At 41.9% G+C, this 26,394-nt stretch overlaps 1 protein-coding gene across 4 annotated transcripts in view; it reads left to right on the top strand.

Annotated features, from left to right (window-relative positions):
* Positions 1 to 26,394, top strand: part of sema4d (sema domain, immunoglobulin domain (Ig), transmembrane domain (TM) and short cytoplasmic domain, (semaphorin) 4D) — a 212,286-nt gene that overhangs the window by 5,744 nt on the left and 180,148 nt on the right. The window lies entirely within an intron of this gene.

Below are 26,394 nucleotides of genomic sequence, written 5' to 3'. Positions count from 1 at the left end.
TTTCAACTAGATAAATCTTGAGCAGGGAAATACCAGGCCTTAAAGCACTTACTCTACCGGAGGTTACTCAAGCTCAAGTTCTTTAGGGCCATGGTGAGGTTGGTTGGAATGGACTACCTCCTCAGCACTTTCCCCAAAACAGAAGGCCATAGCTGGGTAAGGTAACCAAGCCCCTCCAAAAGTCCTGTTCCTTTTCCTCAAAGGGAATTGGTATTATTGGCACACCTTCTGCCACACAAGTTGGAGTCTTCAATCTGAAACATTAGTGGGATTTGCATATCTGTATACCATCAGCAAGAGCATGTTGTAGGGTCACAGGTCATCACCACTGCCGTCAACGTCCACCATTTTGTTATTCTGCAATGTAAGTAGACAAATGCATTCCCTCCTAGTTAGTTGTGGGGATTTAAACACAAAGCAGTCTTGTTGGCAAAAACAACTACTTTTAGCATTGTTCCCCAAATCTTCCAGTCTTCCAAAATATCAATTCCAAATTCCCAATTTAACTGTCCACCAACAAGCAATTACCCCAAATGCCCATTTCCCTCTGAAATGTGGGTGCCTCATATCTGCAATAGAGATGCATAGATTTCCATCACCTTAACCTGTATTCCATGGCTCAGTGTGGAATCCAGGTCTCTCTCTAAAATCAATTCCATAGAAAACAAATAAAGGAACATAAACTAAAAACACAGATAAAACAGAACAAAAATCAGTGCTTGTACTTTTCTTTCTTCAGAACCTTCAAGCAACTGCAAAACAATAAACAGTTAATTTCCACAGTGGAAAAGCTTTAACACATGCTCCAAAAAAATAAAAGGAAAGAAAAAAATGGCTGGGTGGGGGGGGCGGTGGGGTGGATTCCTGACACCTTAACACATTAACACAACCTCTTAACGGTACAGCCTCCTTAAAATATAAGAGCTGCAAATTCACTTCACAGAGTAGCAAAATATTTCAGTTAGTCACCTTTTATGCTGAGCATAGGATTGATTCAAACTTCCACTATCAATTGAGCAATCACATGACAGTCTTTGCACTCACTTCACACACGTACACATGTTCCCACTCAAGTGAACTCGCACGTGGCCGTACACTCTCTAATTTGAAAGGTGCAAGCCATTCACACTTGATCATAGAGGGAGGTTTCAGGGTGAATGAGCCCCCCTCCCCCCAACGCGAGTGGGGCGAGGAATCACCACCCGCTGCTGCCACTGCAGGTCAGCTTTAGCCTTTTGTAAAACCTCCAGTGAAGCAGATAGCAATCCTGCGAGAGATGGGAGGAACCGTTACTGGGGGAGGGCTTGGGGGGGATGACACCTCCACCATCCAATTCTGCTCATCTACTTTACACACTTGGCTACACGCAACTCCTACCACAGATTTGAAACCTTCCTTCAATCTGATGGCAACACACATCAAAGTTGCTGGTGAACGCAGCAGGCCAGGCAGCATCTATAGGAAGAGGTACAGTCGACGTTTCAGGCCGAGACCCTTCGTCAGGACTAACTGAAGGAAGAGTGAGTAAGGGATTTGAAAGCTGGAGGGGGAGGGGGAGATGCAAAATGATAGGAGAAGACAGGAGGGGGAGGGATAGAGCCGAGAGCTGGACAGGTGATAGGCAAAAGGGGATACGAGAGGATCATGGGGCAGGAGGTCCGGGAAGAAAGATGGGGGGGGGTGACCCAGAGGATGGGCAAGAGGTATATTCAGAGGGACAGAGGGAGAAAAAGGAGAGTGAGAGAATGTGTGCATAAAAATGAGTAACAGCTGGGGTACGAGGGGGAGGTGGGGCCTAGCGGAAGTTAGAGAAGTCAATGTTCATGCCATCAGGTTGGAGGCTACCCAGACGGAATATAGGGTGTTGTTCCTCCAACCTGAGTGTGGCTTCATCTTTACAGTAGAGGAGGCCGTGGATAGACATGTCAGAATGGGAATGGGATGTGGAATTAAAATGTGTGGCCACTGGGAGATCCTGCTTTCTCTGGCGGACAGAGCGTAGATGTTCAGCAAAGCGGTCTCCCAGTCTGCGTCGGGTCTCACCAATATATAAAAGGCCACATCGGGAGCACCGGATGCAGTATATCACCCCAGTCGACTCACAGGTGAAGTGATGCCTCACCTGGAAGGACTGTTTGGGGCCCTGAATGGTGGTAAGGGAGGAAGTGTAAGGGCATGTGTAGCACTTGTTCCGCTTACACGGATAAGTGCCAGGAGGGAGATCAGTGGGGAGGGATCGGGGGGACGAATGGACAAGGGAGTTGTGTAGGGAGCGATCCCTGCGGAATGCAGAGAGAGGGGGGGAGGGAAAGATGTGCTTAGTGGTGGGATCCCATTGGAGGTGGCGGAAGTTACGGAGAACAATCTGATGGCTTTGTTTAAAATATCCCCTTTCAACCCCTTTTAAATGGGGAGTTCTTGTTTCAGCCTAGTACCCCACCATGGATGTGGTTAGTCTACAGACTCCAGGGGGTCACCTCCACCATTGTACATACCTGTGACTAAAGCCCAGTGGCAAAGGGCTTCAGTCCCTTCCTCTGCTGTACAAAGCTCCTCCCAACACTTAAATTCCCATTCAAGAAAGGAGGGGTACTTAACCTTAACTGCCATTGAAACTCGATGCCATAAACACTCATTATCCACTCATGAAGGGGGCAGCATTCTCAGTGTTATTTATCGCGTGATGGGATGACACCCCCACCCCAGGCATCCCATCTGTCTATTAGATAAAATCACCCCTTATCCTCAATGGCCATGTGGCCAGAGGCTTTCCCCCTTATAACCATATAACAAGTACAGCACGGAAACAGGCCATCTTGGCCCTTCTAGTCCGTGCCGAATTCTTACTCTCACCTAGTCCCACCGACCTGCACTCAGCCCATAACCTTCCATTCCTTTCCTGTCCATATAACTATCCAATTTAACTTTAAACGACAACATCGAACCTGCCTCAACCACTTCAGCTGGAAGCTCATTCCACACAGCTACCACTCTCTGGGTAGAGAAGTTCCCCCTCATGTTACCCTAAACTTCTGTCCTCTAATTCTCAACCCATGCCCTCTTGTTTGAATCTTCCCCACTCTCAATGGAGAAAGTCTAACCACGTCAACTCTTATCAATCCCCCTCATAATTTTAAACACCTCTATCAAGTCTCCCCTCAACCTTCTACGCTCCAAACAATAAAGACCTAACTTGTTCAACCTTTCTCTGTAACTTAGGAGATGAAACCTAGGCAACATTTTAGTAAACCTCCTCTGTACTCTCTCAATTTTATTGACATCCTTCCTATAATTTGTTGACCAGAACTATACACAATACTCCAGATTTGGCCTTACCAATGCCTTGTACAAATTGAACATTACATCCCAACTCCTATACTCAATGCTCTGATTTATAAAGGCCAGCATACCAAAAGCTTTCTTCACCACCCTATCCACATGAGATTCCATCTTCAAGGAACTATGCACCATTATTCCTAGATCCCTCTGTTCCTTCCTTCCCCTGGCTTTTTTTTTTATATCCCCCCCTATGTCCGCCAGTTCCTTAGTGGAAAGCTAATAATTGTCGTCCCAGAGAGGCGCATTATCCTATCCACCGCATGTTCCTCTTCCTCCCCCGTCCTGTGGGGGGTTGGAGGGGCCCAAGCTGAAGCACCCATTGGCAATGGGATTGCACAATCACTTGTCTAGCTTGTACTGGCTTGCTGCATAATGGGGAGGGTGGTCATTGTGAAGGGGAGTTACAGCACTCTCCTCTAACCTCTCTTCCCCACTCTCATCAGCCAGATATCCCCATTTCACCATCTCCATGCCAGAATTCTCCCGGCAGCATCATGGCTCGGACTTTTAACAGGTCCTGGTAACCAGACAGCCCCTCAGGCAGATTCTAATTGCCCTTATTTAGGTACCCTTGTCTTCCACTTCCTTAGCCTGGGTCAACGCTGACTGGGCAGCCTCCCGTAGTGATGCGTTGCTGATTCAGCACTTCCAGTTCGTTTTTAAGGCTCTCTGTTTTTTGCTCTTTCCATGAAATCGTCTCACACTGTTCCTTTATAATGGTCGCCAGGAGTCAAAAATCTCCCCTCTGGCTCCTCTTCCTAACTGGGAACCCGACCTTGTTACAGCACAGGTACAATGTGGTGTCCCATTTTTACCCTGCGTGGATCTAACTTGTCTGACCGGTCCACCGGTGTGTCGTGGCCTGCCATTAGGTTGGCGAGATTTCCAAATCCTGCACTGTTATCAGTCCACCCTGGGGACTCAGCACTCCTCACATGGGGAGGGGAAGGTGCGGGGGGGGGGGGGTCTCTTTCTTACTTCTAGTTTTAAACGTTTTCATCTTCTGTTTCTTTACCAAATCGTTGCAGACTACCCTAATTGTTGCAAGGAATTAGGTTGGCGGATTTGGTAAAGAAGATAAAGACAGCTACTCTGGATATGTTTTTTCAAGCGTCCTGACGAAGGGTTTTTGCCCGAAATGTCGATGATACTCTTTTCCATAGATGCTGCCTGGTCTACTGAATTCCTCCAGCACTTTGAGTGTGTGTGTGTGTTGCTTGGATTTCCAGCATCTGCAGATTTTCTCTTGTTTGTGATGGTTGGGTTTTCAACCATTTATTGCCACAACAAAGCCAGAACGCTACAATGTTCACCAAAGCATTCACTGAAACTTCAAATTACACAGATAAGAGTGCGCACGGGTCCCCTTTCTGCCACACACTTCCAAACTCCCCTTGGCACTGTTCACACGATCCACGGTCTGCTGGTGAACCAGCAAGAGCTTCCCACGCACTACATTCATTTGCTAGAGGATCCTTGATGCCAGAAGCTGGTACCGTGGCAGAAGGAGTGAATGGAAGGGCTGTAGCTTTCTTCAAATGGGCCAATTGATAACTAACACAGGAGCCATGGCTTTCGACTGGTAGATAGTGCTAACACCTCACGTGTCTGCGTCCATAACCCCCGTCTCTACTTTCTGTACACTCACAACTGCGTGACCGTATTCTGCTCCAGCTCCATGTATGAGTTTGAAGATGGTACCAACATGGTGAGGCATATCTCATATAAAGATGAGTCGGAGTGCAGAAAGGAGATCAAGAGCCAAGTAACATGGTGTCATGACGACAATCATTCCCTCAATCTCAGCAAAACTAAAAGAGCTGATCATTGCCTTTATGAAATTTGGGGGTGAGTGGGGAAAGGCATTGTGCACGTTCCTGTTGCCTCATCAATGATGCTGAGGTTGAGAGTTTCAAGTTCGTAGGAGTGAGCACCACCATTACCCTTAGTCCAACCACAAAAAGCTCACCAGCACTTCTGCTTCCTCAGGAGGCTAAATAAATTTGGCGTGTCTCCTTTGATGCTCACCAATTTTTAACAATGCACCATAGAAGGCAACCTATCCTGATGCATTATGTATGGTAACTGCTTTGCCCGTGTCCATATGAGGTTGTGGACACAGTTCAGCACATCATAGAAACCAGTCTCCCCTCCATGGACTCTCGCTACCTCAGTAGAGCCGCCGGCATAATCTAAGACCCCACCCACCCCTGACATTCTTCTTGCCCCTCTCATCTGGCAGAAGGTACAAAAACCTGAAAGGACCGTGGATTCCAGTTAATTGAGACACATTGGCATATGTCAGTACATTTCGTTCCAGTTAAGGGGTTGTCCCAATTAACTGAAGTTTCATGGAAGTTGTTTTGAAAAGAAAGTATAAAAAAGGCAAACTACTGTTTATCTGAGTAATAAATTATATATTTAAATGAAATACAGAACAAATTAAAATACTACTACACTACCATAAAATTGTGCATTAGTTCCTAATAGTTATCAGTGGAGGAATTCATCCAGTGTATGCTGTCGTGTTCTTTTTATTGACTGTAAATGAAGAAAACTCAGTGCAGACACGTGGTGCAAATAGGTGAACAATCCCTTCTTAGCCCATTAAAGCAGCTAGGCTTAATGCTTTTCCCAGTAGCCAACAATTTCTTTTTATTCTTCTTGAAATTTATCTTGCTGATGTATCAAGCGTGCAATTGTAGATATTGGCACTCCAGTAATCTCTGACGGCTGACGATGACTGATGTTTGGTGCTTGGCTTTTAATTTGGTCCGGAAGGGTAATTTTTTTTGGCTGATATCACTTTTTTTCGTGGCATCTTGGGAAGGGTCTAATATTCTTTTAAATCAATTAAAAATAATCAAGAATCACTGCTTTGGCGTCTGCCGGTCTAAATGGATAATATAAGCACATGCCACTGACGCTATTTTAAAACCTTCCATAAGCGCTGTGAAGCATCTAATAGCCTTAGACACTAGTTGGAAACTGTTCAGCAACAGTCTCCTGTCCCAAATAAGGGGAATAGTGTTTGAAGGAAATCCTGGCCATTTTCTCAATTAGTTTCTGTATGTTAAGAGTTGTCCCAAACAGGCAGCTGCTCTGATTAACTGATGGCCCAGTTAACCACTGTACTTACCAGCAGACACAAGGACAACTCATCCCACAGTGTTGAATATTTCCCTTATTGGATAAGATGGACTCTTGACCTTACAACCTACCTTAATCTTGTTATGACCTTTCAGTTTACTGTCTACCTGCACTAGACTTCCTCTGTGCAGTAACATTTTAATTTGTATTCTGTTGTTGTTTTACCTTGTCCTTCCTCAATGCTCTATTGTAACAAATTGCTATGTATGGATGGTATGCAAGACAGGTTTTCACTGTATCTCAATACACATGCCAATAATAAACCAATTTGCCATTTACCGGAGATGATGTAAGAACAAGTGGTGATGGGGCTCAATTTAAAGAACTGTCTGCAGTAGTGGTGGTGTTCTCATGCTAGTGGTGTACCTGTCCTCAGTGGCTGAGATTACAGGTTTAGGAAGTGATTTTAGAGTAGTCCAGTAACTGCAGTACCTGGTTTCCTCCCACATTCCCAGGATGTACGGTTAGGGATAGTGAGTCGTGGGCATGCCATGTTGGTGCTGGAAGCATGACGACACTCGCGGGCTGCCCCCAGCACAAACCTCTTGACTGTGTCGTTTGTTATGCAACTGACACATTTCATTGTATGCTTCGATAAAAGCTAGTGGTCTTCTACATTTTGAAGATGATGGGCACTGAAGACAGTGTGCTAGCAGAAGAGGAAATGAATACCTTGATGGTGGACAGAGTTCCCATTATGTAGACTGCTTTGTTATTGGATAGAAACATAGAAAATAGGTGCAGGAGTAGGCCTTTCGGCCCTTTGAGCCTGCACCACCATTCAGAATGATCATGGCTGATCATCCAACTCAGAACCCTGTACCAGCCTTCCCTCCATACCCCTTGATCCCTTTAGCCACAAGGGCCATATCTAACTCCCTCTTAAATATAGCCAATGAACTGGCCTCAACAGTTTCCTGTGGCAGAGAATTCCACAGATTCACCACTCTCTGTGAAGAAGTTTTTCCTCATCTCGGTCCTAAAAAGCTTCCCCTTTATCCTCAAACTGTGACCCCTCGCTCTGGACTTCCCCAACATCGGGAACAATCTTCCTGCATCTAGCCTGTCTAATCCCTTTAGGATTTTATACGTTTCAATAAGATCCCCCCTCAATCTTCTAAATTCCAATGAGTATAAGCCTAGTCGAACGAGTCTTTCATCATATGAAAGTCCTGCCATCCCAGGAATCAATCTGGTGAACCTTCTTTGTACTCCGTCTATGGCAAGAATGTCTTTCCTCAGATTAGGGAACCAAAACTGCACACAATACTCCAGGTGTGGTCTCACCAAGGCCTTGTACAACTGCAGTAGTACCTCTCTGCTCCTATATTCGAATCCTCTTGCTATGCATGCCAGCATACCATTTGCCTTTTTCACTGCATGCTGTACCTGCATGCCCACTTTCAATGACTGGTGTATAATGACACCCAGGTCTCGTTGTACCTCCCCTTTTCCTAATCAGCCACCATTCAGATGATCTGTTTTCCTGTTTTTGCTGCCAAAGTGGATAACCTCACATTTATCCACATTAAATTGCATCTGCCATGAATTTGCCCACTCACCCAACCTATCCAAGTCACTCTGCATCCTCTTAGCATCCTCCTCACAGCTAACACTGCTGCCCAGCTTCGTGTCATCCGCAAACTTGGAGATGCTGCATTTAATTCCCTCATCTAAGTCATTAATATATATTGTAAACAACTGGGATCCCAGCACTGAGCCTTGCGGTACCCCACTAGTCACTGCCTGCATTCTGAAAAGGTCCCGTTTATTCCCACTCTTTGCTTCCTGTCTGCCAACCAATTCTCTATCCACATCAATACCTTACCCCCAATACTGTGTGCTTAATATTGAGATTCTACGTTGTTGGCACAAAGCTAGGAAAGCAGAAACTATTCCATCACACATCCGACTTGTACGTGGTCTTCAGTGTGATAGTGGGGGATATCTAGCCTCTGATTAATGGTGACATCAGAATGCTGATGCAGGCATATTTGATAATGCTAATTCCATTCAATGACCAGGCAAATGGCTAGATCCTGCATTACATCAGGGGTCGTGAACCTATAGCACGTGCCCAAGAAGGCACACACAAATTTTGTGGCACATGGCACGGGGGCCACACCTTGATTCTTTAAACCTCCATCCATAATAACATAATGATTACATTTATTGTCAGATGAAGTAGTGAATTATTTTTTACAACTCGAGAGCAATGAGATATTTTCACAGGAAACATCTAATCTGGCTTGGTGGCAACTGGACAGTTGCGAGGACGAGTAATGTTGGTTGTTATGTTTTGAAATCCTCACAGACCTAGTAAGCATTTCCAATACCAATACTATTTACACATTATATTTTTTCAATTATCTTTTTAAAAGATTAATCATTTTCTAAAATGCTTCATTTATTTAAATCTGTTGTATTTTAATAGTAAAGCAATGAATGCACATAAAAAACAATAGGATTCATTCTCTTATTAAAAAAAAGTCCATAATTAGTTTTCATTAGTCAATGATAATGTCTGCTCAGAATTACCATGGCATGCGAGAGAATTTTGTTTAAAGATCATCGCTAATATGGGCATATGTTCTCAGAAGGTTTTCCCACCCCTGCTCTAGGATATGGTCATTAAATGTTATTAGCCACTTTTAAGTTTGTGCCAGAATGTTGTCTAGATCTTGCTTTATTCAAAGCAAACTACATTTGTTGAAGAGGTACGAATTGAATTATTAATGAAGAGGCACAATATGCTTAGTTGTAGAACACTTCCTGAGGAACTCCAGTGTATTAATATTTGGAACTGAAGATGATTGACTCTCAACAACCACAGCGATCTTTCTTCATCCAGCCACTGAAGTGTTTTATTTTTCAGGGCTCCTTGATGCCACACTTGTTCAAATCGGCATCTGGAATCCAGCTATTTAGTCCATGATGTGGAGTTGAGTAGTTTTGGTTGAAGCTATATTGAGCATCAAGCTATTGGCTGGTAAATGCTTTTTGATAGCATTTTTGATGGTTTCATCACTTGCTCATCAGAACTTTGAGTAATTTCCCAAAGTGCCTTTACCCTGCTTTATGTGGATGGGATGCCTGTTTTAACTGTATTGCAGCTTGACTTGAGGAAGTTTGTTTTGGAGGCATAGGTCTTCAGTACCAAAGCTGTGTTGTCTGCCTTTGTAGTCTTTGGCATGTCCAATCCTTACAGCTATTACCTGATAGTAAATGATATAACTTGCACTGGGTGAAGTCTGACTTCTGTGATGTTAGGAATGTGCAGAGAAAGCCAAGTTGGATCATCAACACACTATTTCTGACTGAACATGTTGTAAAAGTTCAGTTTTCGACTTTCACATGCTGAGCCCTGCTATTAGTAAGGAGGAAATGTATTTGAATCATCTTCTCCCATTTAAGTTTGCCATTTTTCATGATAGATGTGATGGGGCGGGGCTTGTATTTGGAGTTGGGTTTGGGGATCAATTAGATTTGTGTTTAGTTTTGTTTGTTTGTAGCATGCATGTAGTTAGTTCAGTGTTACAGCTTCATCAACTTGGCAGTTCAAGCCAGTTATCAATCCTGGAATCCCCTTCCGAGCTCATTGGATCAGTGTTGATCCCCTGGATTGACAGTAACGGTTCAATGAGGGATGTGCAGGACCACGAGCTTATGGCTTGTAATGCTCTGCCTTTTTCTTTGATGCTGTTGAATTATCCAGAGAGCCTCATGGGTACCCAGTTTAGAGCTGTTAGATCTTGTTTCTGTCTCATCTCGCATGATGGAGATGTGTCATTCAATGGTGGGTGTAGTCTACAAACATGGGACTTTGTCTGCACAAGTTCCAAGGGGTGATTACCCCTATTATTAATGCATGAACAGAGATGCACTCTGGCCTTTTTTTTTTTAGGTGTGCCTGTACGTTAATGTGTAATATTCTAAACAGCCAGTCACATGGCAGCAACTCAACGCATAAAAGCATGTAGCCATGATCAAGAGTTCATTTGTTGTTCAGACCAAATATCAGAATGGGGAAGAAATGTGATCTAAGTGACTTTGAATGTGGAATAATTGGTGGTGCTGTACTTGGTGGTTTGAATATCTCAGAGACTGCTGATCTTTCGTTTTCACGTACAACAGCCTCTACAGTTTATAGGGAATGGTGCAAGAAGCAAAAAAAATCCCGTGAGTGGCAGTTCTGTGAACGAAAGTGCCTTGTTAATGAGGGAGGTCAGAGGAGACAGGGCAGAGTGCCTTGAGCTGACAGGAAGGCAACAAAAATTCAAATAACCATGATGAGCAGCAGAGTACCCCTGAATGCACAACACATCAAGCCTTAAAATGGACAGGGTGGAGCAGCAGAGGACCACAAACATACAGAAATACCTCCTGAACATATTGGTAGTTTGGTGAAGAGATTAAATGGATTTATTCCTGGCCTTGGTTCACTCAGCACCTGCTGTAGACCCAGTCTGACAGCTGGGAGCCAAGCTTTGGTGAGTTTTACTTGATAGCGACAGACACTGAAGACTCTTGTCCGTATTCTGTCCTTTTGCTATTTTAAGTGCTTCAAGTGTTTTTTGTCATGGAGGAGAACTAATCTCTATACTGAGGGAGTTTGGTAGGTATCAGTCAAGAGATTTCCTTGTCTAATATGATGCTTTCAGACAGCGTAGGTTCTGGATTCAATGTTGAGGACCTCTGAGCCACTCTTTGCTGGTGTACCACTCTGGTGTGTCGCTTTGGGGAAGGGTGTAGCCCAGGATAGTAATAGAGGAGTCAGGCACTCTGATTCTGTGAAGAGGACAGTGTCAGACTGTTATTTAACTAAAGGCTGATTTATATTGTGCGTCAAATGTATGCTGCAGGTATGGCGTAGCTGTGTACCCTACGCCATAGCCTAATGCGCACCTCTCCCAAAATGTAACTACGCGTCGCAGCGACGCAGACCGCAACAACTGTGATTGGTCTGCTTGGTAGCATTGCACTTCCTCCTACGCTGCAGAAGCTTCCCATTGGGCGACTGAAGGGCAGGGAAGGAACTCTGGCTGCAATGCTTTCCATAAAGCTTTACAGACCTCTGAAATTATGGAGGACCCTGTGCTTGACGCCAGTTTGTAGCTAGCTGCTATAGCCTGTTGACTTCCACCTGAAGCTAAAACTCGAATAGTGATTGTCAGTATCTGAGTATACTGTGCGTACACTGATGCGAAATAAATGGTTGGAGACGATGAACCAAATCGTCAAATCTACCTGCCAACATCTGAAAATATTTGAAATGCATTTCCTAATCCATGTCTCTCAGTGGCCGGACAAGTACAGAAAATTCACCCTCCTTCAGTTTCAGTCGCCATTGTTTGAAGTTTGAGTTTCTTCGTGTTGAGTTTCAACACAAAGAAACTCAACACAGTGGCATAGAAACCCCACCGCCAACTAGTGTTTTGGCAGTGAATTGCAGAGAGACGCAGACACACCGACACACAAGTATAAATGCTCACAACGCCGTAGCCCACTTGCGTAGGCTACGGTGCAAGCTAATACGTACAAGTATAAATCAGCCTTAATTTGTGGAGCAGCTCGTTACTAGTCTCCATACATTTGTGAGGAGACTTTGGAAGGTTAACTGAGTTGGGAGTAACGTTCCATACAGTGTATCTTTTCTAATTCTTTGATATTATGGCTGTCAGAATCGAGTGCATCATCACTGATGCACGTCATGAAATTGATTATTTTGTAGCAGCGCAGGACAAAATTTACCATGAACTACAAAAGCAGTGCAAATTATCCATTTATTTACTTTATTATTCTATCTTTACACACAATTTTATACACCTCAAATTAAATCAGCAGTCAGCTTCCAGTGTTCCAAAAAATGTCACCCTCCCCAAATGTATGTCATAGCTACTTTTTTTTTGGTCTGAGCCATGTCATTGGAAACATTTGTTCCTTCTCCAGTGCTATGATCAGAAATGTACTTGATAGTTGAACTGTGTCACCTACCTCCCAGAATAGTCTTCCTGCTCTTGTATCTACACCTTTTCTAATAAAGGAAAAGATCCTGTATGTTGTTTTCATCATTCTATTTACCTGTCCTGCTATCATTTTAATGACCTGATGACATCCTCTCCAAGGCTCCTTTGTCCCCCTGTGTCACTCAGTTTCTTGCTCTTCTGTTTGTCAGTTTCTGCCCAACAGACCAGACGTTTTGTATCTTGCAATCTTGCTCCTCCTCGCTCTAAATCGGAAGACGAATGTTTACACCGTGTGCAAATTTTAACCTCGTGATGAGTTTGCATATTTGCAGGTTTTCTCCCCTGAAATGGGCATCAATGGTGTTTACATAATATGGTTTCATTAACCTATTAATTTTAGCGTTATCAAGCTGTTGATCAGGAACACAAAAAGCTAATTTTAAGACTGTGTAGTGGAGCAGATGTTAAGTGTTGCTGGTGCATAGCTTGATTGACCTGGTTTGAACCGGGCCTCCTAGTGTCTGTACATCACAGTGAATTGGCACGGACTTGATGGACAAATGGCCACCTCTGTTGTTACTGCTGGTGATGGTGCACAGTATAAACTCCACTTTTGCCATGCTACGCACTCACCAATTTGCTTACTGACAGAACCAGTCATATGCCATATCATCTGTCATGCAGCTGGTCCTGACATTCTTAGAAAACAGGGGATACTCTTTCTGGATGTCAGCTCGGCATTCAACAATACTGTCCCACAGATCTTGGTGAGCAAACTCCTACTCCTTGGTTTAAATACACCACTGTGCAATAGGGTGTTGGACTTCCTAACCAACAGCTGGTCAGGATGCGCAACCATTCCTCCCTTCCCATCGTCCTCAACATGGGTGCCCGCCAGGGCTGTGTGCTGAGCACAGTGCTGTACGTTCTGCTCACACACGACTGGCATGGCCAAGCACCTAGTAATCACAATGTTAAATTCGCCGATGACATGGCAGTGGTGGGGCTCATCACAAGAATGATGAGATGGCCTACAGAGAGGAGGTGGAAGAGCTCGAGGCCTGGTGTCAGGGAAGAAACCTCTTCCTTAGATGTTAACAAGACAGAGGATTATTGACTTCTTGAGGACAACTTGCACACGCACAACCCTCTTCCATTAATCAAGGGGTCCATGGAGCCCAGGTTGGGAACCCCTCATCCAAGTGATCTCCCATTTGATTCTTATGCTCATGGTTGTGATTGAAGTTAGCTATGACTCTGTTCATGATTGATAGCTAAGATGTGTCTTATCAAGAGCTCAGAGAAGGGTAAGATACTGGAGAGTCAGCAGTGTTAATGTTATCTCATATGTATCAACATAATTAGTGCAGGAAAGAGGAAAAGGCTAGAATTTCAGAAAATATTGTGACTAATAGACTAAGATATTTATGCAATGCATTGTTTATGCAGTGTTTGCAGGTCTTGCAAGACAGTTTCATTGGGAAGTGTATTTAGAAATATTTCATTTATCATTTTAGAATCAAACTTGAACAGAATTTCTTAGGAAAATTCTTAAGAAGTTAATCAATTGTATGATTCAGAATGTCTATTAATTGCTTGCACTCAGAGCTCAAATTAGTCAAATTAACCCCTAGTAGATGAGAGTTACCTTCCTAGCCATCGGTTAAATACATCAGCCTTGTTATATGAACATCGAGACATACAGTGAAATGTGTCGTTTGTGTCAAATCAAGTTAGTGAAGATTGTGATGTGCTGCTTTAAAGTATAGCACACAGCGTCGAGATGACAGTCACAACTTACAACTGTAACCCATATATGTTTGGAATGACATGCTGCAAAATTCAGGGATTTTTTTTTTCAAATTTGTAATGTAAATTTCAAAAAAAGTTTCGCCTAGCGAGTGGGCTGTTGTCAGAGCTGAGAAGGAGGAATCGTGGGCTTTTTCAGTTTTTTTTAAACAGCCAATCAATTGGGAGCAGAGGAGCTGAAGACAGTCCGTCAGCTAGCGCACTATAAAAGTTTTGTCTCGCGAAGCGGCCATCGTCGGAGTGGACTGAGTCAGAGTTGGACGGCTTTGGCTCAACAGGTTTCGGAGTAAACAGGCAGAGGCCAGGGTAGGTTCCGAATTTCAGTCCTGGGTATGACTCTAAACTGCAACAGGTGATGAGGCTCTGATTGGGGACTTCCAGAGCTTTGGGGAAAGTGGAGTTACCCCTTAATCATTCATTGCTCCCAGGGCCGCTGTGACCCGGAACAGTCGCACCTGCAAGGGTTCCTGCTCAGGATATGAGCGAAGGCCAACGGCAGATCCGGCAGGCTCAGTAACTGAACTTACGATGGAGAAGGCGGATGAGCTAGGACCTCAAATGTCAACGGCTATGGTGTAGGCGGATGAGCATTTGGGAAGAGAAATGGCGATTTCTTTAGTTCGCCCAACGGTAGGCAATAGCAAACCACTGTTGCAATTTGCTAAGGAAACCATGGTCAAACTCTCAAAATGTATCACACAACAACAGCGTCAAGAGGATCTTCAAGACGACTCCGAAGATGTTTCGCTCTGTGGGGTTGATTCTGGGCAGCAGGGGATCCCCGACCATCATCAAGCTACTGCTCATAAAATTAAAGTAACACAAAAGAAAATTATTGCCACTTGGAATGTAAGAACCCTATATCAAGCAGGAAGATTGGACAATGTGATAAATGAAATGGAAAGACCAAAGATTAACATCATGGGAATTAACGAAGTTCATTGGATAGGTGCTGGAACATGTCAGATAAGAAATAAAACAGTAGTTTATTCTTGTGGAACATCCCATACTAATAGAGTAGGAATTCTTATGGATGAAAACATGGCAAAAAGTGCTTTAGGACATTGGGCAATATCAGAAAGAGTGCTCCTTGTTAGATTCAGAGGAGAACCATTTAATTTAGCAATGATACAGGTATATGCACCAACAACAGATGGAACAAATGAAGATAGAGATAAATTCTGTAAAGAGCTTGAACAGGCAAAGAATGGATGCAAATCTCAAGATATTGTTATTGTCATGGGAAATCTAAATGCTAAAGTTGGACAGTGTGCTGATGGAAATACCACAGGAAAATTTGGACTAGGGGAAAGAAATGAAAGAGGTGAGAAATGGATAGAATGGTGCAAGATGAATAATCAGGTCGTTAGGAATACCTACTTTAAAAACCATCCAAGATGCTTGCGGACCTGGAAAAGTCCAGGTGATAGCACCAGAAATCAAATGGACTTTATTACTATAAACCAAAGATTTAGAAACTCAGTGACTCAATGCAAAACATATCCAGGTGCAGCCTGTAATAGTGACCATAACCCAGTAGTATGTCATGTAAAAGTAAAACGTAAAAAAAACTAATGAAGCAAAAATCTGAACAATCCCTTGACTACTTGCAATTAATTAAAGAAGAAAACCTAAGAAAAAGTTACAATTCAAGTAAGGAATAGATTTCAAAGTCTAGAAATAGAATCTGTTGAAGACGATAGCAATCATGTAGAAATGAAATTTGACTCTCTAAAGGATGCCTTGGTAGAATCAGCAAAGTCAGTGATTCCTAAAAAAGAAAAAAGCCCAAAGAATAAATGGATGACAGATGAAATCAAAAATCTAATGGAAGAAAGGAGATCCTATAGAATATGTCCTTAGATAAAAAGGTTAAAAGCTTATGTCAAAAAGCCAAAGAAGAATGGTTAAACCAGGAATGTGAGCAATTAGAAAGAATCCCTATTCCTGATCCAAAAAGGTTACATCAACAAATCAAGAATATCACTGGTAAAAAGCTCCTCTGTTCTTCAGGTGGATGTTTGAAAGCAAAGGACGGTACCATTTCATGGAAAAAGATGAGATTATGAACAGATGGACTGAGTATATTCAGGAATTGTTTGAAGACAATCGAGTTGAAAAACCAGAAATTAAGAAAAACATTGAAGGTCCAAGTATTTGAAAATCTGAAGTTCGTAATACAATAAATAAGATGAAGAAAGGAAAGGCAGCAGGTCCTGATGAATTAGTAACAGAACAAATTATCACACTTGAAGATTATGGAATTGAAAAATTTACAGATTTAATCAATGACATTCATGAGACTGGAATAATACCAGAAGAGATGAAAAAATCCATATTTATCACTCTTCTTAAGAATGCTGGAGCAATAGAATGTGAATTACATAGGACCATAAGTTTAATGAGTCATATCACCAAGATACCTAAGAATTTGATGACGAGCTAAAAGTAAGATACAAGCTGAAATAGGCAAAGAACAATGTGGTTTTGTGAAAGACAAAGGTACAAGAAACGCAATATTGATGTTAAGGATACTATCAGAATGAGCTATTCAAGTGCAAAAAGACTTACTTGTTTTATCAACTACACAAAAGCATTTAATAAAGTGAAGCACAATAAGTTATTTGAAATATTACAGAAAACTCTAGATCTAGATTCGAAAGACCTTCGCCTAGTCAGAAATCTGTACTGGGAACAAACTACGGCTATAAGAATAGATGGAGATGTGAGTCAGTTTACGAAAATCAAGAGAGGCATTAGACAAGGGTGTGTTTTCTCCCCTGATTTGTTTAATGTGTACAGTGAAACAATATTACAAAAAATAAGAGACATCTTGGGAATCAAAGTTGGCTGTGAAAACATCAATAATTTCAGATACGCAGATGACACTGTTAATTACAAGTACGGAGGAAGAACTACAAAACTTAATTGATATAATTGTTGAAAGTGCAAAAATGGGTCTATCTATCAATTGCAAAAAGACAATATATGGTGATATCCAAAAAGAAGGAGAATCCTATCTGCAAGCTGAGAATAAATGGGGAAGACATAAAACTACTTGTTAACTTTTGCTACTTAGGAAGCTGGCTGACATCAGATGACAGGTGTCACTTGGACATCAAAAGAAGAATAGGGATGGCAAAAGACACCTTTACGAGAATGAAGAGTATACTGACCAATACTAAACTAGGCATGACAACCCACCTCAGAGTACTGAAATGTTACGTTTGTCCAGTTATGTTATATGGCTCAGAATGTTAGGCAATATCTAGTAACATGAGGAAACGGATTGTAGCTGCAGAGATGTGGTTTTTGAGGAGGATGCAAAGAATATCATGGATGAAATGAATATCTAATGAAGATGTCATGAACAGAGCAAACACAAAAAGAGAAATAACATGAGATCATGAAAAGGCAATGTAACTTCATTGGACATGTCATTAGGAAAGAGGAGTTAGAATGCATGGTAATTATGGGAAAAATTGAAGGGAAGAAAGCAAGAGGAAGGCAAAGACAAATGATGATGGAGACAGCAGCCAGAGAACTGGAAATGAATACCAATGAATTGATCCACTTGACCCGAAACAGGAGTGTGTGGGCCATGGCAGTCAAAGCTCAAACTGGGCATGGCACCTGATGATGATGAATGTAAATTTGGTGATCTAATCCCAGGTGATAAAATAGGCAAGAGATCAGATATGAAAATTTGTGCCGTATTCTCTACAAATTATTGACTTGCAGCTTTCATCTGTTTTTCCAGTGAGTTATAAACACAGAATATAGAATGCATTTTGCCTATTTGTTCATTCAGAAAATCTGGCTTTGTGGATGAGAGACATGCTATTTTAATAAAAGTGGGAGGAATTTTTAAGGTTGCTCTTGTATTTATTTGCTGCCATTGCATGTGAAGATTTTGGATTTTAAGGAATAACTCCAGAGCGATTGGTTTTTGTGGAGAAGTGCATAGATCTTTGTAGCTAGTGAATCATCATCCTTTGTACATTTAACTTCTATGTGTCTGAATATTTTGGTCCCCTATCCATTTTAGATAAGTTTATTCAAACACTGGCAACAGCAGAAACATGCCACAGTTGACATTTAATGTTGATGTGTTCTGTCAAGCATGTCCTTTTTAATTTTTAATTACCGTTACTTGACATTGTAGGTTTTAAAGACCGTTTACAACATCTTCTGCCCAGCTTTCTTTCTAATATTTTATGCATTGGATATATTCAAGGAGCATATTAGTTGAGTGTAGTATTTTGCATGCTATAAGTTATGATTTTTGTTTTGTTTACCTAGTCCTTGTAATTTATTGCATATTCAAATACAAATGATTTTTTTTGTGCGATTATTAAAGTCCTGCCTATAAGAAAGATACATTACAAGCAAAAGATGTTTATTTTCATTGAAATATCTGTTACTGTTTTAAAACAAAATGAATATTCTTTGTAGCCTGAAACTGTTATTAGTGCAGTTGTTTAAAACTGAATGAAATATTTTTTTGTGGTACTTTTGTGATGAGGGTCTTCAGGGTATTGTCGAGAATTCCCACAATGCAAAATGCGTCTTGTGGGAACTTTCTGGAGGTCCATTAAATGTTTTTGAATAGAGGCCCCATTCCATTTAAGAGCTTGCACAGCTATATAGTCAGGTGATTTAAATTTTTGTTCTGAATGTTTCTTGCTTAACAGCAAATCCTTCTCTTGGCCAGGACAGAGAAAAATGTCAAGCTTGTCCACTGCATAGTGATTAAAAAGAATGTTGTCCTTGTTCTGTGCATGAACAGACTGTGGTAATGTGCCTGGAAAATTTGTTTCACATGTCAAATCATTGGCACTAATAGTCTCTGGAAAACGTTCCAGTATTGAATGGTGCTTCATTAGTTTTGTGTTATCTTCTCCTTTCCTGCAGTCTCCTTGCGGCTATTGTGCTGAAGATTTGGTCGAAGTCCACTCATTATGTGACAGACACAACGATTTTATTGGGAAGCACTGACTTCTAGTTGACTCTCAGCAGCATAGTTGAGTGAGAGAGACGGATGGATTAGCTTTGTTTGGCAGGTGTACATCGAAGCGTACGGTGAAATGAGTCTGAATGTGGTGAGGGCAGACAGCAAGCTCACCGTCCTTCTGGTGCAAACGTAACATGCCCGCATCTTACTAACCATCGCTCACCTGTACCGCCTTTGAAATGTGGGATGGTAGCGGAGCTCCCGGAGGAACCCCACACAGTCATGGGGTGATTGTACAAACTCCGTACAGACAGTGGCGGAATTGAACCGGTGTCACTGTAATAGCATTACACTAACTGCTACACTACCATGCTGCTCTGTGATATAGTATGTGGCATCCTTTGCTCATTTTGTGAATAATCTATTGCCACATAATACGATTTTGAAATTGTGAATCTCTTCACTTAATATCATCAAACCTTCTCTTTTCCTTGTGTAACGATGAATTAACTTCCATAGGGATATTGAAGGATAAAAATCATGCCCCAAAAGATGCTTTTGATCAGAGATTATTGAAGAATGAAATACCTAGCATTACCAAAAAAAAAGTTTAACTTGAGATAGATGCAGTGTAATACTCTTTCCCCTGTCTTTTAACAATTTTTAAAAAGATTCTGAACCTTAAAAAGCGCATTCTATGATTTCACTGTAAAGTTTCCCACACAAGTCATCATTGTGGCTTTTAAGACTTGGTGCCAATTTGGGACAATGTTACACAGTGGGCTTGTGGCCAGTCGGAACTGGGTTGAAGCCTTCCAAGCTCATTTCACATACATTTGATAAGGAGAGTAAATTCAGTATCCCACCGTTCTTGGCTGCAATTTGGATGGATTGTGAAACTTTTCAGAGGGTAAGCTGAAGAAAATATAGGAGGAACCTCAAACCAGTACTTCAACATCAAGAAAAAGATGTATTTTATTACTAATTCACTTTCTGATATCTGGGCTTTGCGAGCATTCATTGCCCATCCGTAATACGCTAAACTGTTGCAGTCCTTCTGAGTGAAGATGCTCCCACAGTACAGTTGGGAAGGGAATTTTGGCATTTAGATTCTTAGCATATTTTCAGATCAAATGCTGAGCACTTCTCGGTTTAAAACAAATTTAGCTTTATCCTGATAAATTTTTGGAAAATAATGAGCGATGGAAATCCAATTCCAGTTTTGACAATCAAATTATTTAATTGAATGTACTGTATTAAGTTTAAAAAATCAATCTTAGCAAGCCTGATTTTATCAATTGAACATGAGTCCTTTGATTTTTTTATTTTGCTTCTTACACTTGTTGTTTAAATGGGGAAAAATAAACAGAAGATGGAAGTAACCCAAAAGATCTCACAATTCAGGCATACTACAGACAATTAGCAATTTTCATCCAGTATTATTGATTATTCCCACTTATGTAAAATTAATATTGGATGAAAATTGCTAATTGCCTGTAATAATGCCTTTTGGGTCACTTCCATCTTCTATTTATTTTCATTATTTTACATATGGAAGCTCTTCCAGTATTTAAGCACTGTACATAAAAGGAAAAGCTCAGTTTTCCAATATTTTGATGCATCTTTGAATAGAGTTTGATAATAAGTAATCTTTTTGAGCTCTACACTTTCAGTGGAAATTGTAATGAAAAGTTGTTGTGTATGTAGGTACAATGGCTGTGGTGTAGGAAAAGGTAGGATGGGGAGGGGTGTGTATTAGTTGGTGTCTGGATTTTGGTGTCTAATGTGCTTAAGTTATTCAAGCATTACACATAGAAAATTTCAAATATTGTGTCTGGCATTCACTTCAATTTTCATTTGACATGATACCTAGTTGTTTAATTATGGTGATATCTCTGAATATTGTACCAGAAGTTGTTTGTATGCCCATAGCACAGACTGAATGCAATCATAACAATATCTTAGGCACTTGGCAGGGGTCAATAAAAAGAAGCAAGCTGTAAGCAGAGCGGACATTGTTGGAATGGGCCAGTGTTAGAGTGACCAGGCTTAGGCACGGGCTGGAAATTAAGCTTGAGAGTTAAGGCAGTGGAATGCTGCTCCCGTGAAATACGGGATTTCAGGGTACCTGACCGTGTCTGATGACAGCATTTGCGGGAAGTGCATCCAACTGCAGCTCCTGACTGACCAGGTCAAGGAGCTGGAGCTGAATGTACTCGGGATCAGCCTGGAGGCTGAAAACCGGCTAGGTGAGACTTTTACTGAGGTCGTCACACCCAGAGTGTAGACTTCAGATAGTAGGTGGGTGACCACCAGGAGAAGTCGAGGAAGTCAGCAAGTCAGGACAAGGATCCCCTGTGGCCAGTCCGTTCAGCAACAAGTATACCTTTTGAATTCTGTGGGGAAAATGACCTGTCGGGGCCCAGCAGCACTAGCCAAGTCTGGCATTGTGGTGGCCTCTGAGGTTCAGCGGTGAAGGGTAAAGTGGGGCAGAACGATAGTGATGGGAAACTTGATAGCTAGGGGGACGGGCGGCAGGGTCTGTGGCCGCAGAGCAGATGCCAAGCTGGGTTGTTGCCTCCCAGATGCTAGGGTGCAGGATGTCTCAGAGCAGCTGAGGAAGATTCCCAAGAGGGAGGGTAAAGAGGCCGGAGCTTGTGGTGCGCATTGGCATCAATGACAGAGGTAAAAAGGGAGAAGAGGGGTCCTGCACAGTGAGTATAGAAGGTCGGGGGAAGAGGCGGAAAAGCGGACCTGCACGGTAGTATCACAGGATAACTCCCAGTCCTACGAGCTAGTCAAGCAGAGAAAAGGGATGATGGTACAGACGAATGAGTGGCGGAGGAAGTGGTGCACGGGGCATGGTTTCAGATTTCTGGGTCATTGGGATCTTTTCTGGAAAGGTATGGCCTGTCCAGAAAGGACGGGTTACATCTGAAGCCCAGGGGACTGATATCCTTGCAGTAGATATGCTGGAAATACCGGGGAGGGCCTGAACTTATTTGGCAGGGGAGTGGGAACTGGAGTGATGGGGCAGTTGGTATACAAGTCGATGCATTGTGTAGGTAGGCTGTAAAGAACTTAAGCAGATGATAGGGCAAAAATTGCAGTCAGTGGAATGAGTTGAAGTGTAGCATGGAGGAAAATCGGGAAAAGGGTGATGAATACATGACTAAAGGTGTTATATTTGGATGCAGGCTGAGTTCAGAAGAAGTTAGATGATCTTGTAGCACAGTTGGAGAATGGCAGATATGATGTTGTGGGCATCACTGAGTCATGGCTGGAAGATCATAGTTGGGAGGTTAATATCCAAGGATACACATTGTGTTGTAAGGACAGGTAGGTAGGCAGAGGGGGTGGGGTGGCTCTGTTGTTAAAAAGTGAAATCAAATCTTTAGAAAGAGCTGGCATAGGATCAGAGGAAGTGTAGAGTGTAGAGTTAAAGAAAATGCAAGGATAAAATGTCCCTGTTTGGAGCAATATACAGACCTCCGAACAATAGCCAGGATATTTTTGCAACGGGAGATAAAACATTCCCTACCACATAGCCCTCTAAGCTCCATGTACCTTTCTGGGAGGCTCTTTAAAGACCCTATTGTTTCTGCTTCCACTGCTGCTGCCAGTAGTGCATTCCACGCACCCACCACTGTGTGGAAAAACCTCCCCCTGACGTCCCCTCACTACCTATTTCCAAGCTCCTTAAAACTATGCCCCCTTGTGTTAGCCATTTTGCCCTGGGGGAAATAGCCTCTGGCTATCCACATGATTAATGCTCCTCATCATTTTATATACCTCTGTCAGGTCACCTGTCATGCTTCGTCACTCCAAGGAGAAAAGACCAAGTTCACTCAACCTATTCTCATAAGGTACGCCCTCCAATCCAGGCAACATCCTTGTAAATTTCCCCTGCACTCTCTCTATAGTATCCACAGCCTTCCTGTAGTGAGGTGACCAGAACTGAACACAGTACTCCAAGTGGGGTCTGACCAAGGCCTTGTATAGCTGTAACATTACATCACGGCTCTTGAACTCAATCTCACGGTTGATGAATACCAACACACCATACACCTTCTTACAACACTGTCAGTAGAAATTGACATGAAATAAAAGCAATGTTATGATAGTCAGGTGGTTATTTCAGTATGCTGATAGAGTGGGGAAAATTGGATTGGTGCTGGTTCCCAAGAGAGAAAATATATCCCAAAAATGAAGAACTATTCCACATGGAGGATGATACAACCATGGCTGACAAGGGAAATCAAAGACAGCATAAAAGCGAGGGCGTATAATATAGCAAAAGTTAGTGGAAGATTGAGGATTGGGAAGCTTTTTTAAAAAAAAAACACAACAGAAGGCAACTAAAAAAGCCATGAGGACAAAAAAGATGAAATATGAAGGTAAGTTAGCCAATAATATAAAAGAAGATACAAAAGTTTTTTCAAGTATATAAAAAGTAAAAGAGAGGCGAGAGTGGATATCAGACCACTGGAACATGATGCTGGAGAGGTAGTAATGGGGACAAATAAATGACAGGTGAACTTAATACATATCTTGCGTTAATCTTCACTGTAGAAAACACGAGCAGTATGCCAGAAATTCGAGTAGGTCAGGAGATAGAAATGAGTGTTGTTGCTTTAATTAAGGAAAAGGTGCTTTGGAAGCTGAAAGGTCTGAAGGTAGGTAAATCACCTAGATGGGATGGGCTACACACCCCAGGATTCTGAAAGAAGCAACTGAAGAGCTGAAGACATTAGTAATAACTAGAGTTACTAGATTCTGGAGTGATTCTAGAGGGCTGGAAAATTGCAAATGTTACTCCACTCTTTAAGAAACGAAGGAGGCAAAAGACAGGAAATTATAGACCAGTTAATGACTTCAGTGGTTGGGAAGATGTTGGAGTTTATTACTAAGGATGAAGTTTTGGGGTACTTGGAGGCACACGATAAAGTAGGCCATAGTCAGCATGGTTTCCTTGAAGAAAAATCTTGGCCGATAAAACTGTTGAAATTAATTGAGGAAATAACAGGCTGGACAGACAAAGGAGACGCAAAGAGTGGGAATAAAGGGGGCTTATTCTGGTTGGATGCTGGTGACTGGTGGTGTTCTGTAAGGATTGGTATTGAGACTGGATCCTTTCACATGACATGTAAGCAATTTTTATGGAGTTGATTGATGGCTTTGAGGCCAAGTGTGCAGATGATACAAAGATAAGTGGAGGAAGAGGTGTTGAGGAAGCAGAGAATCTGCAGAAGCAATTAGATAGTTTGGGAGAATGGGGAAGGAAGTGGCAGGTAGAATATAGTGTAGGGAAGTGTATGGTCATGCACTTTAGTGGAAGGAATAAAGACAGATAATTTTCTAAATAGGGAGAAAATTCAAAAATCAGAGATGCTAAGGGACTTGGGAGTCCTTGTGAAGAATTCCCTAAAGTTAACTTGCAGGTTGAGTCAGTGGTAAGGAAGGGAAATATAATGTTAGCATTCATTTTGACAGGACTAGAATATAAGAGCAAGGATGTAAGGCTGAGCCTTTATAAGGCATTGGACTTTTTTTTTTACCATTCCTGTGGTCTGTTTATCAAATTATGGTATTGCTTTGCACTGCTGTAACTATATGTTATAATTATGTGGTCTTGTCAGTGTTGGTCTTTGGTTTGTCCTGTTTTTTTTGTGATATCACTCTGGAGGAACATTGTATCATTTCTTAATACATGCATGCATTTCTAAATGACAATAAACGAGGATTGAGTGTCCTCATCATCTAATCAAACTGCACTTGGAGTATTGTGAGCAGTTTTGGCCCTTTACCTAAGAAAAAAATGTGCTAGCATTTGAGAGGGTCCAGAGGAGGTTCATGACAATGATTCTGGGAACGGAAGGGTGAACGTATGAGGAGCATTGGATGGCTCAGGCCCTATACTCTCTGGAGTTTAGAAGAATGAAGGGAGATCTGATTGAAACCTATTGAATATTGAAAGGCCTAGATAGAGTGAACATGGAGAGGATGTTTCCTATAGTGGATGAGTGTAGGACTAGAGGGCATAGATTTAGAATGGAGGAACATCCATTTAGAACAGACAAGAAGGAATTTCTTTAGCTGGGGGTAGTGAATCTGTACAATTCTTTGCCACAGTTGGCTATGCAGGCCAAGTCATTGCATTTATTTAAAGTGGAGGTTGATGGGTTCATGGTTAGTCGGGATGTCAGAAGTTATGGGGGAATGCAGCAGAATGGGGCTGAGAGGGATACTAAATCAACCGTGATGGAACGCTAGAGAAGATTTGATGGACTGAATAGCCTAATTCTGCTCCTGTGTACTATGGGCTTATGAATGCCCTTCCTGTGTGCTTATAGTCTTTCTCTAGTAGTAGATTTTGGGCACCTTTACTTTCAGGATGTGTAATGGAACTGAGTTCTTTGCCAAAATAAGGAAGTGTGGAAATTTTGTTTAATAAAGTTCATCTGGTATCCAAGATGGCAAAAAAAAATTGTTGGATATGCTTTCAACATCGGTAGTTTTAGATTGAATTACATAAAATTGCTCTTTTTAATTCCTGGTGCAAAGAAAGAGACTGTTGGCCCCAGCCACTGTTAATGGATAGATTATCCATGACATGGAATGGGTAATGGTACTTTGGTAAATTAATCCCAGGCTTTTTACAATTTTTTTTCTCTTATTTTAATGAAGAGTGAAGCATGATTAAGTGTGAGGCAAATATTTTTTAATGGGGAAAATGTACAGTGTATATGGTCCAATACTGGAATTTAATGGATTGTAGTTAACCATAGCATCGCAGCATTAGTTTTTATCCTTGGAATTGCTGGAACTTACCTTCAGGCTTTTTTAGGGAAAAGAAAAACATGAGCATTTCTATAATATCTTAACTCTTGAGATCTGGTTGCTTTATTTACAAAATGGAACCTTCCAAGTGTGTGACCTACATGCAGCAATTTTTCTTTAGCCTGGGGATTCTTAGTGATTTAATTTGTATGAGGAGTATTTAGAGAAGGAAGCAGTTACAAAAAAGGTTAGTGCTAATTTGAGGTCACTGAAACAATTCCGTCTATTTCTCTCGCCTTCTCTTCTTACCTGCCCAAAACCTCTTTTTGGTGCTCCTCCCCCTTTCCTTTCTTCCCTGGTCTTCTACTCTCCCCTATCAGATTCCCCCCTTCTCCA

The sequence above is a fragment of the Mobula hypostoma genome, chromosome 16 (assembly GCF_963921235.1).
Source record: "Mobula hypostoma chromosome 16, sMobHyp1.1, whole genome shotgun sequence".
Taxonomy (NCBI): Eukaryota; Metazoa; Chordata; class Chondrichthyes; order Myliobatiformes; family Myliobatidae; genus Mobula; species Mobula hypostoma.
The sequence above is the reverse complement of the archived record's forward strand: the minus strand, read 5'-3'. Positions and strand labels throughout refer to the sequence as shown.